Raw genomic sequence first — 10,841 nt, 5'->3', positions numbered from 1 at the left:
ATTCAAACAACATCCACTCTCTTAGGTTACAAGCCCGAAGATTTCTCAGAATTACTCTGTTGTTTTTGCATATAAGGTGTTTGCATGTTAAAAATTTAACGCGAATTATGTGTAATTACAAGAACAACTTTTTATTCGCCCCCCCAGTGGCACAGCGGTATGTCTGCGGACTTACAACGTTAGGAACCGGGTTTCGATACCCGTGGTGAGCAAAGCACAGATAGCCCATTGTGAAACTTTGTGCATAAATTCATACAAACAAACAAGATTTTCATTCAATGGCACTTTAATTTGTTTGACTCGCGAAACTCACTTACTTTTATACTTACACGTTTTTTGCGTAAAAGGTGTTTGCGTGTGAATAATTTAACGCGAGTTATCTGTAATTACAGGATCAGCTTTTCATACAGTGACTCTTTAATTTGTTTGACTCGCGAAAGTCACGTACTTTTATAGTTACACGTTTATACGTTTAGGTTGAAATAATTTAACTGCTCTTCTACTGTTCTCTCATCACATTTATATATATAGTTCTACTATTAGTACACACAGTAAGAACCAAATTGTCACGTTTGTTTAAATATTCGATTGAGAATCATTAACAAGTATTCACTTATTTGATACAAGGTGATTATTTTGTATTGGTTATGCCATAATGCCCAGTATGACACCTTTGAAAGCAATAATGTTTTTGTTGTTTTGATCTTAAGATCTTTTTAAAGTTATTGTAGAACAAATATGATACTGCTTATACAATATTTTTCCTTCATGCTTTTCGCAATAAGTCACCTGAAGGTGTTCTGTGGTATTTGGACCAACTCAGTTGTGATACTCTTGCAACTGGCTTTACAAAATACCGCATAGATGCTCAAGTGACTCAGGTCAGTTGATTATGGAGAACAGGATAGAATGGTAAAGTCAGAATCGGTTCGTCATCATGGAAGACACAATCTATATTTGGTTGGCAGTTACGCATGGTGGGTAATATCATGATTTTCTTATATCGCGTGTGACGGCCATTTTACTATTAACTGTTATAAGAATCGCAAGGGCTAACTAACGAAAGAGCCCATTGCGTTACGAAACACCTGATCATGTTATTACTGATTTGGTGCATTCCCTGTTGCATCCTTTTCGGGGTCATCTCTATATACAAACATGGGAAAGTGTAAGAAACGTACTCATCAGATCATTTTACTGTCCTCTACTTGCCACAAACTCCAGTTGCGATGGCCACGACAGCTCTGTAGACATACATGTCTATGCCAATCTATGACGACTGCTTTATGAACAGTAGTTACGCCTTGAAACACCAGTTTGTTTGACTTCTACCTTATTGGCTTCTCAGTTTATGGTTTTAAACAATAAAACATTAATTTCTACCGCAATTTTAGTAACTGTAGTATTTCGAATTCTCTCTATTAAAAGTACCAACATTCTACAGTCTTCGTCAATTAAGACAAGTGATTCGCCACTGTTGCATTTTCTCTGGTGATTTCCATGCGGACATGAGATATAAGACTGTACAACTCCCTACATCAGTAATTGGCCAATTTTTGCATACAGCACACAGGTGAGAAATATATTAGTCTGTCTAAACAATCTCACCAACCAAGTGACTATATTTACATAGACAGGTAGCGTCCCATTGTTTGACATGCGCAGTTAACTTCCCTTTGTTTGAGAAGCGCAGGTAGCCTTTCTTTGTTTGACAAATGCGTGTAACCACCTTTTGCTTGCTCGATTTAAATTAATGCCAAGTTCGCATTTTTTGTACAGCTCGTCATCCAAAATTACTAAGTTTTGTTTTTTATGTTTCTTCAAAATCATATGATGTAAATGTCGAAATGTTAAAGGAGATCCGGATTTCAATTTTGTTAAAAGAAAAAAGAATCAATGTTATTTTACAAATAAGACTTGTACTAAGACAAAAACATAAGTTAATCACATTGAAATGGAGGGTTAGTGTTAACCTTTCTATTGTGAAACAAAAAGTGTGGAAAATATCAAGTATGCATTTTACAAGTCACTGAAACAACTAATGATGAGTTATCTCAGTGTATTAATTTTGACACAAAATTTAGAAACATTGAAGTAAAGAAAAGAGTTATGAAATAATCTGCTTTGTTCAATGTCGCTCACTCCAGTTTATTGTATAAGTTTATCGTATTTTCTTCGTTTAAGTTGTATTTTTTTTCTGATACGAATATTAAGTGTATTTATTAGAGTGAGAATCTAAGTTATAGATTACGAATCTGTTTAACTCTATAGAAGTTGATAGTGTTTCCACAATCATTCAGAAACAAAAGCTATTATTTTTCAAAGTACAAGTGTCACCTTATGTCTGTGATCTAGATATAATAAAAACCTAAAAACCAGGAACAGTTTTTAATATGTCTTAACTATTGACATTTTATACGCATAGAGTACGAACGATTGATTTTAGTTACACCAAAACAAGAGTATGATCACTTTAGTTTTTGTAATGCAGGAAGAAGACACACCGAATCTAATTTTACCAAACTATCAAATACTTAAACGTTTGAGTCACTCTATATCTTAACAAAAAACAAAGTGCTGCAGAGCACTTTGTGAGTGAAATGATTTTTAAATATCGGTAATGTGGTAATGTTCCTTTTGATGCTTGATTTGTGTTCATTGAATAAAAAAAACGAATGTATAGTGCAGGAATTCGAACTCAATTTTAACCATTTCGCATCCTAAACAAACGCTTCGTCTTCGTTATAAATAAAATGGTATTCTTTTATAATATACACTTCTTATGAAAACGCAAGTTTCAAATTTGGTATTGGAAAAGTCTGGGCCCAATAAGAAAATGACTTCTACTCACCAATTCTTATTATTAAACCTTATGACTATTTTCAAAACATAAGCAGTTTTATTATTATAATCTTTAAAATAAGCATTATTCTGAAATTGAATATTTACTTTTACATACATATAATTTAATTGTTTGAATGCGCTACCTTATAAAGCCATCAAAACGAAGGGGTAGTAGGGATATACATTTAGATATAAGCATAAAAATCTCATTTGAATTTGGCGGTCAGAGGACTTAAGTGGATATACACTCCAAATTTGATGATTGTGTATCTATTTTTCTACAAAGAAAAACAAAACGAGCGGGAGAGAGCAGGATAACTTATGCACATACTTATTTGGCTATTTTGTACTGAATTCAGGATATTCCTATTTCCACATTTGCTCAACATTGATCTACCTGTATTAATACATAAGTTAATTAAATAGATTAAAACATCAATAGTGTTATTTATTTTTTAGAGTTTTTATATTCTTTCATTCATATTGATAATAAAAAAATAAAACAATATCAAATTTCTTTTTCAACAGTATTTCAAACACAGCCGATTTCCAGAATATCGTTTTCCATTTAATCACTAATGATGATAACAATAAAACCTAGCGAAGGATTAAGTATACAATCAAAATGAGATCACCATCAAATCCAAAATGCATTCCAACAGGATCCTTAGGTAGTTAGCTCAATAAAGCATTAAAAAATGCTTAAGTCTATAGCCTTAGGAGACTTTTGGTATATATTCAAATACACATTTTAGATCATCGAATAATATTAGATCGTTTGATTTTTGATCAATATTTAAAATATTTTAAGATTATTATTTAAAGCTCACTTAAGTTACATATACAATGTGTGCTTTAAGATATTCAATAGTATAAAGATTATCAAAATTGATACAATATTTATGCAAGTAAAGATTTTTTTCTTAAATTCTCAAGTACTGTGAGAAATATATTTTTAAACTCCAGCCAATCCCTACATTTCATCCAGTATCGCGTTTTTCAGATATTAACAAATGTTCGGCTAAAAAAAAAACAACTAAAAAAATTCCCCCAGCGGTTAGTTCACGGCAGTACAAAGTTAAATTTTGGGTTCGATTCCTCATGGTGGACAGAGCGTAGATAATCTATTGTGTAGCTTTGTACTAAAGCAAAAAACAAACTAGGAAAAAGCAGAAAATAGTGCCAATGAAAGTCTTTGTGAGAAACGTAATGTGAATGAACCAGGCGGGATCTCAGTAAGGCTTCCGAAAGACAAATGTAGCATATCTATAAGTAGCGGAAGAATTCACAAATGGTATTCTACCGTTCACAAAGCTTACTTTGTGTGGCTATATGTGTAACCAGGTCTTATATCCAGTCCTAAAACGAGGATGCAACATAATCAGTAAGATGTTAACCGACCCTTGAAATTGAGTACAGATTCATTTATTACATCTATTCAGGGAGTGAAGAAAATAGTCAAAAATAAAAACGAATAAAAAAATCACGTTGGCTTAGATAATATGGTAAAACCAGAGACAAAAATTTTTAATAATACAGATATGAATAAGACATTTCTTTTATCATAAAGTTTATCATTCCTTTTTTGTCACTTTTAATTGTTGTTGTTCTTTTCTCTTTAGAATCTATTTTTTTGGTATGATTTTGATGTTTTAGTTGACATCTTTCTTTAAATTTTCTCTCTCTTTTTCTTTTGAATATCCTCATAATCATCTTGTTTCACTGCTACGTTCGTTACCTCTTTCTAATGTCATTTTCTTTTCTTCTTTCAAAGTCTCTATTTGATTTTCATCTATTTAACCTCTTATTGTCCTACTCTTCGCGTCTTTAACTTGTTTTTCCTTAAGCCTAATCTACACTTATCAGTCCCTTCGCAGTATAGTCTTTCGTTTCCAAACCTGTATGATTCTGTGTCCTTGAAATTCATACTCTGGATAAAGGTCATTCCTCTGAGGCTACGGTAATATAGTTTGGTTTTAGATTTGACTATCCAGTAAAACTAGTTCGGTAAGATTAATGGTTCAGCGTCGGTGATGAAAATAGTGGTTTCCTTCAGCTTGTAATAAAGAAATAGTACTTTAACATTAACTTCGTCTATACCAATCTCCAGACAAGCACTGTTACATAAATTAGCCAAATAGTTTCGTGGAGTCACGAAAGTTTGAAATGATTTGTATGGAACGTCAATAATCACTAGCTAAATGTTATTGATTACTTGGCAGAATAGATTTATAAAATAGATTAGAAAAACTTACAAAATATACGTGACGACGTAATTAACCAAATAAAAGAATAGAAGTAAAAGTTAAAGCTATGATATGAAAACATATCAATTCTCCTCTATCTTTCAATTTATCCTAAACACTGAAGTGCTGTATCTGTAATTGAAATATGTTTACTTGTTTTTAGCAAGGTTTACTTGTAAAAGTACAAATAATCAGCACGCTATGTAAAAACCACAAGAATACAAGCTTGTATAAAAATAGCGTATTTGGTATTTTCAACATAAAAATGTGACACATGAGCTAATTTTGGAATGTTGAACAGATGAAAGGCAACCAACCAACATTTGCTGTTTTAATAAATCGTTCATGATGTCCATAGAACCTGTCTCATAATACAAATTACATATGTACATGTTTAATATAACATGCATTTCTAGGTTTGACAGCGCTAAGTGTATTTGTATTCCATCTTAATAATAATGATCTTATTTGTTACAAACATTTTGGCCAAGACTGTATTTCTTCTCACTGGGAGAGTTTGTTTGTTTTGAATTTTGCGCAAAGCTAGACGAGGGCTATCTGCGCTAGCCGTTCCTAATTTAGCAGTGTAAGACTAGAGTCATCACCACCCACCGCCAACTCTTGGGCTACTTTTTTACCAACGTATAGTGGAATTCACCGTCACATTATTACGCTCCCACGGCTGAAAGGGTGAGCATGTTTGGTGGAATGGTGATTTGAACCCGCGAGCCTCAGATTGCGTGTCGAGCGCCCTAACCACCTGGTCATGCCGGGCCATTGGAAGAGACAAAAGTTAGATATAACGATTTATATCAACATTAATTTTACTTTCTGTTTTTATTTTTTTTTGTTCTACTCAAACTACTAAGATAGTTATTCTTATCAATCTCTCTAATTATACATTTCCAATTATGATACTCTTAACGGTTTTAAACTATGAATTGTAGATCAGATGGTCTAAGAGTCATTTACTTCTGTAATAATTGACTTTTTTATGAATATTTCATAACGATGATACTTGGTGGCCCCGGAAATAAATATGTGACTTGTAAATACTGATGAATACGGATGAATAAAATTAATAAAATCAAAAATGTGCTACAACAATTAGGGTCTGGCATGGCCTGGTGGCTAGGGCAATCTACGGGGTCGTTGGACCGAATATGCTTACAATTTCAGCCATAGAAGCGTTATAATGTCAAACTGGCACGGCCTGGTGGCTAGGGCGCTCGATTCGCAATCTACGGGGTCGTGGGACCGAATATGCTTACACGTTCAGCCATAGAAGCGTTATAATGTCAAAGCCAATCCCAGTATTCGTTGGTAATGAGCACTCCAAGAGTCTGCCGTGGGTCGTGTTGACTAGCTGCCTTCCCGCTAGTGTATCACTTCGAAATTACTGACATCCATCGCAGGTAGCCCACGAGTAGCTTTTTTAGTGAAATTAAACAAAAAAAAATACAAACATATATATATTATATGTATATAGTATGAAATAGTGAAACAGAATTCTTTGTATCAACTACGCATTCATATCGATTGATTGTGACATAGGTAATACAAAAGTCGCTTTATATGCTTTACCAGATCACTCACTATCCACACGAAGCGATTGTCAACCACTTTGACAACGTACCTACAGCTTAATATCACATGGATTTGTACGCAGTTTCCTATTTCCGAAATCCACGGTTCTGTCACAGTACTACGTGTACACGATTTAGTGCAACACAAACACAGTGTGGTTTTAAGTGATTGTAGTATAGGCGTTTTCCCATTTCAAAAGTTCTTCGTTTGATACAAAATTAATATGATGAAAGTGTTATTTTAACAAGTTAACACTTTTAATCCATATGCTTTAACCCAGAATTCTATATATAATTATCGGTAAGTCATTTTCCGTTATTTTTCCTCAAAGTAACACGCACTTCCTGTTGAAAATATCAAAAAATAAGTACACTATATCCATATAAATACAATAGTACTGTCTGTTGTATTTTCATGTAACTACTTCGCAGGGTGTAGATGGATCTTCACCAAAATTGGTATGGAGGTTCATTGAGTCCATGGGGGGATAAATACAAATTTTTAGTTTTGCATTTTGCGTTTTGTAATTTTTATGGTCATTTTTGTTATACAATTACATGTAAGGGAAACAACTTTTCATCTCCTAAGATAACCTTTCAGTAATCATGAATTTACATAACTTCTGTCCGATCTATATAAATATAACAGTAATAACGGGTACTCCAGCTAGTAAAAAATTAATATTCAAAACTTTAGCTGTAGAAAAAGAAAGCAAATGGGAATGACAAAGAAAAACGTAAAAAACCTTGTCTTCTTTGAATAACTAAAGTAATTCACTAACCATGTTTCTATATTTAAACAATTTTTATGTCATTAACAAGGCCAACACGAGAGCTGGCTATGATTTACCCACTTTAAAATGGTCTCTAACAGGTATCAGAGCAGTATGCTTTATTGGCAATGATTGCACGTTGCAACTATACCTCACAGACATTAGAAATAGTTCGTTTATTTGATTTCAATATCGCGCAAAACTATGAGAAGAATATCTGCGATAGCCGTACCTAATTTAGCAGTGAAAGACTAGAAGGAAGGTAGGTAGTCATCACCACCCACCGCCACCTCTTGGGCTACTCTTTTACTAATGAATAGTTGGATTGACTGTTACATTATAACGCCCCAACGGCTGAAAGGGCAAGTATGTTTGGTGGAACGGGGATTCGAACCCGCGACCCTTAGATTATTAGTCAAGCGCCCTCAACACCTGGTCATGCTGGGGCTCGTTTGTTTGGGATTCTTACAAACAATTACATTTATTTTATTTTATTGTGTGTTTAAAAATTGAAACACTTGTTGCAAAGATCCCCAAAGTAATAGATGAGGATGTACTTTACCGACTGGAACTGGTTCGGACCAAAACGTTAGTGTTTTGATTAGTATACATTGATTCCGTAAAAGTGAAAGATATACCTTCTTCTTGGTATAGCCAAACGCTAGTTTTGGCTCAAAACTTATTACAACTTCACAGTCAAAGTCCTTCTCTGCTTTGGTCAACGTGTTAAACAAAGTGCCCACTTCAGTGGCATTAGTATAAATTCAATTCAGCAACATTTCATTGACTGATTTCGTGAAACCTGTATCTAGTGTATTCTATGTCAACCCAAATTATCTTCTTAATTTAAAATCATAAGCTTGATATATTTTCAACTTATTATTTCAGTTGGTGGATGTTTGGTATTTATGGAACAAGAAAAATGTCGTTGCTTCCATTAGTAGGGAAGAAAAATAACTTTTTTTTTCTTTACTACTATTATGGTAATAGGACAACTTCAATACGTCGGTGGAAAGGAGAAAGCACATATGTGGCGGCTAGATGGTAATGGTTTAATGGTAAATGCTGGCTAGATAATGATTTAGTGAGAGGTGAATAGATAATAATGATTTAGTGGTAAATGTTGGCTAGATAGTAATGATTTAGTAGTATATGTTGGCTAGATAGTAATAATTAAATGGTAGAAGCTAGCTCGATAATGATGTTTTAGTGGTATATTTAGGCTAGATAAAAATGATTTAGTGGGTACTAGTTATATAGTACTAATTTAATAGGTGCTGGCTAGGTAGCAATAGTTTAGTAGGTGCTGGTTAGTTAGTAATAGTTTTGTAGGTGCTGGCTAGGTAGCAATAGTTTAGTAGGTGCTGGCTAGGTAGCAATAGTTTAGTAGGTGCTGGCTAGTTAGTAATAGTTTAGTGGGTGCTGCCTAAAGAGTGACAGTTTATATTAGGTTAGTTGAATACAAGGAGACAGTCCCAGGAATTTTTCTACAGAAGCTGAACTACTCATTTGGAGGTCGGCTAACTCCAAGAAGATAAAAAAAAAGAGTTCCTTTACTGATGTTGACATTGGTTATCTGGATTTATATTGTTGTATTGACTCACTATTTTTGGCTTTCCCTATCACATGCGGTACTTTGGTTTCCAGCAACCTTATTCCCTCTGAATGCCTATGAAGACCTTAAATGACCGTCGTTTTCACATTACTTCTTCAGAGAAGGTCAATATCCTACTAGTAGAGCTGTGCCGGATTTAATAAAGGGGCTTATCTTACGAGTTTGTTTTTTATTCGTGTAGCTTCACCTCTGCATAACCTAACACATATATCCAGTTTTTGTTATTTTGTTTTTTTTGTTCGTTTAGCTTTACCTCTGTATAGCCTGGCACATATATCCAGCTGTTGTTATTTTGTTTTTTATTCATTTACCTTTATTACTGCATAACCTGGCACATATATCCAGTTGTTGTTCTGTTTTTTGTTCATTTAGCTTTACCTCTGCATAACCTGGCACATATATCCAGTTGTTGTTCTTTTGTTTTTTGTTCGTTTAACTTTTCCTCTGCATAACCTGGCACATATATCTAGTTGTTGTTCTTTTGTTTTTGTTCGTTTAGCTTTACCTCTGCATAGACTGGCACATATATCCAGTTGTTGTTCTTTTGCTTTTTGTTCGTTTAGCGTTACCTCTGCATGGCCTGGCACATATATCCAGTTGTTGGTTTTATCATGCATTTGCTTTGCTTTCTGCTATCCATCTAAGATCAAACACGTCCGAATGTTACGTAGTACTGCCTGCCTCACATCCGAGTCAGTCGCAAATATTGTTTAGTGGATGCTGACTAGAGAGTAGTGAATCAATTCTGTGTAATATTATATATATTATTGTGAATGTTTGAATGTCTTGTTAAAATAATCCTATTATAAGTTACATTGTATTCAATGCAAATAAACAATGTATAATATAAACTTATGATATTAATAAGAAAACTTCTTTGTTTTCATTAATTGCTGAAATCTCCCTTCTGAGATGTCAAGTAATAACACGTCTAAATCTATCACAATGTTGCATGCATTGTTTTAATTCCAATATTTTATGTGGTTCATAAACGCAAGTCCCTCTGTGGGACACTGGTAAGTCTACAGACTTACAACGCTAAAATACGGGATTAGATTCCTCGCGGTGAACACAGCAGGTAGCCCAATGTGGCTTTGCTCTGAAACAAACAAACATAACGCAAGTTTCAACAATGCATCTACGAGAGTTGTACAGACACATTGTTGTTCTCGCAATTGTAGGAAAGACACTCGTAAGAATCAACCACGTGGGAATTAAGCTAACCTAACATTAAGTATTTTCTTTTTTGTTGTTTTAATTAACATATTGTAACGATTTCACGTCTTTTTTACAAACTATCTTTTCAATCCTATTAGAAAGTTTACTTAAATTCACAAATTATCTTTCTATTTGCTTGAAGTTACTACCTAAAGATTTTAAATAGTTGTGGTTTTTCGTACTAACCAAAATAAGCTGTATAATATTTTAACTACAAACAGTCGCAATACCCTATGATCATTTTTATAAGTTTAATACAAACTCATTTTTAGGAATGAACTAACGAAAACGTATTTTCTAAATTAGTAAAGACAATAATGAAAAGTCACGATTTTACGAATCGTGATTCCCGAATTCAGCTGTAGTCGATGGGCAGAATTTTCCGTTGCCACGGAAACGTAAACGACTGAATTCAGCTGCTACAAAGGTGTGAGGTGCATGTTTCGCGAGCCTCGGTCTTCTTGAACTTAAAGTGTTTTAAAAAGGCCCAGTTATCATGTTCACAAGTAATACACTTTACTATAAATCCTAAGGTGTGAGGTGCATGTTTCGCGAGCCT

This window comes from Limulus polyphemus, unplaced genomic scaffold (assembly GCF_000517525.1).
Source record: "Limulus polyphemus unplaced genomic scaffold, Limulus_polyphemus-2.1.2 Scaffold166, whole genome shotgun sequence".
NCBI classification, from domain to species: domain Eukaryota; kingdom Metazoa; phylum Arthropoda; class Merostomata; order Xiphosura; family Limulidae; genus Limulus; species Limulus polyphemus.
The sequence above is the reverse complement of the archived record's forward strand: the minus strand, read 5'-3'. Positions refer to the sequence as shown.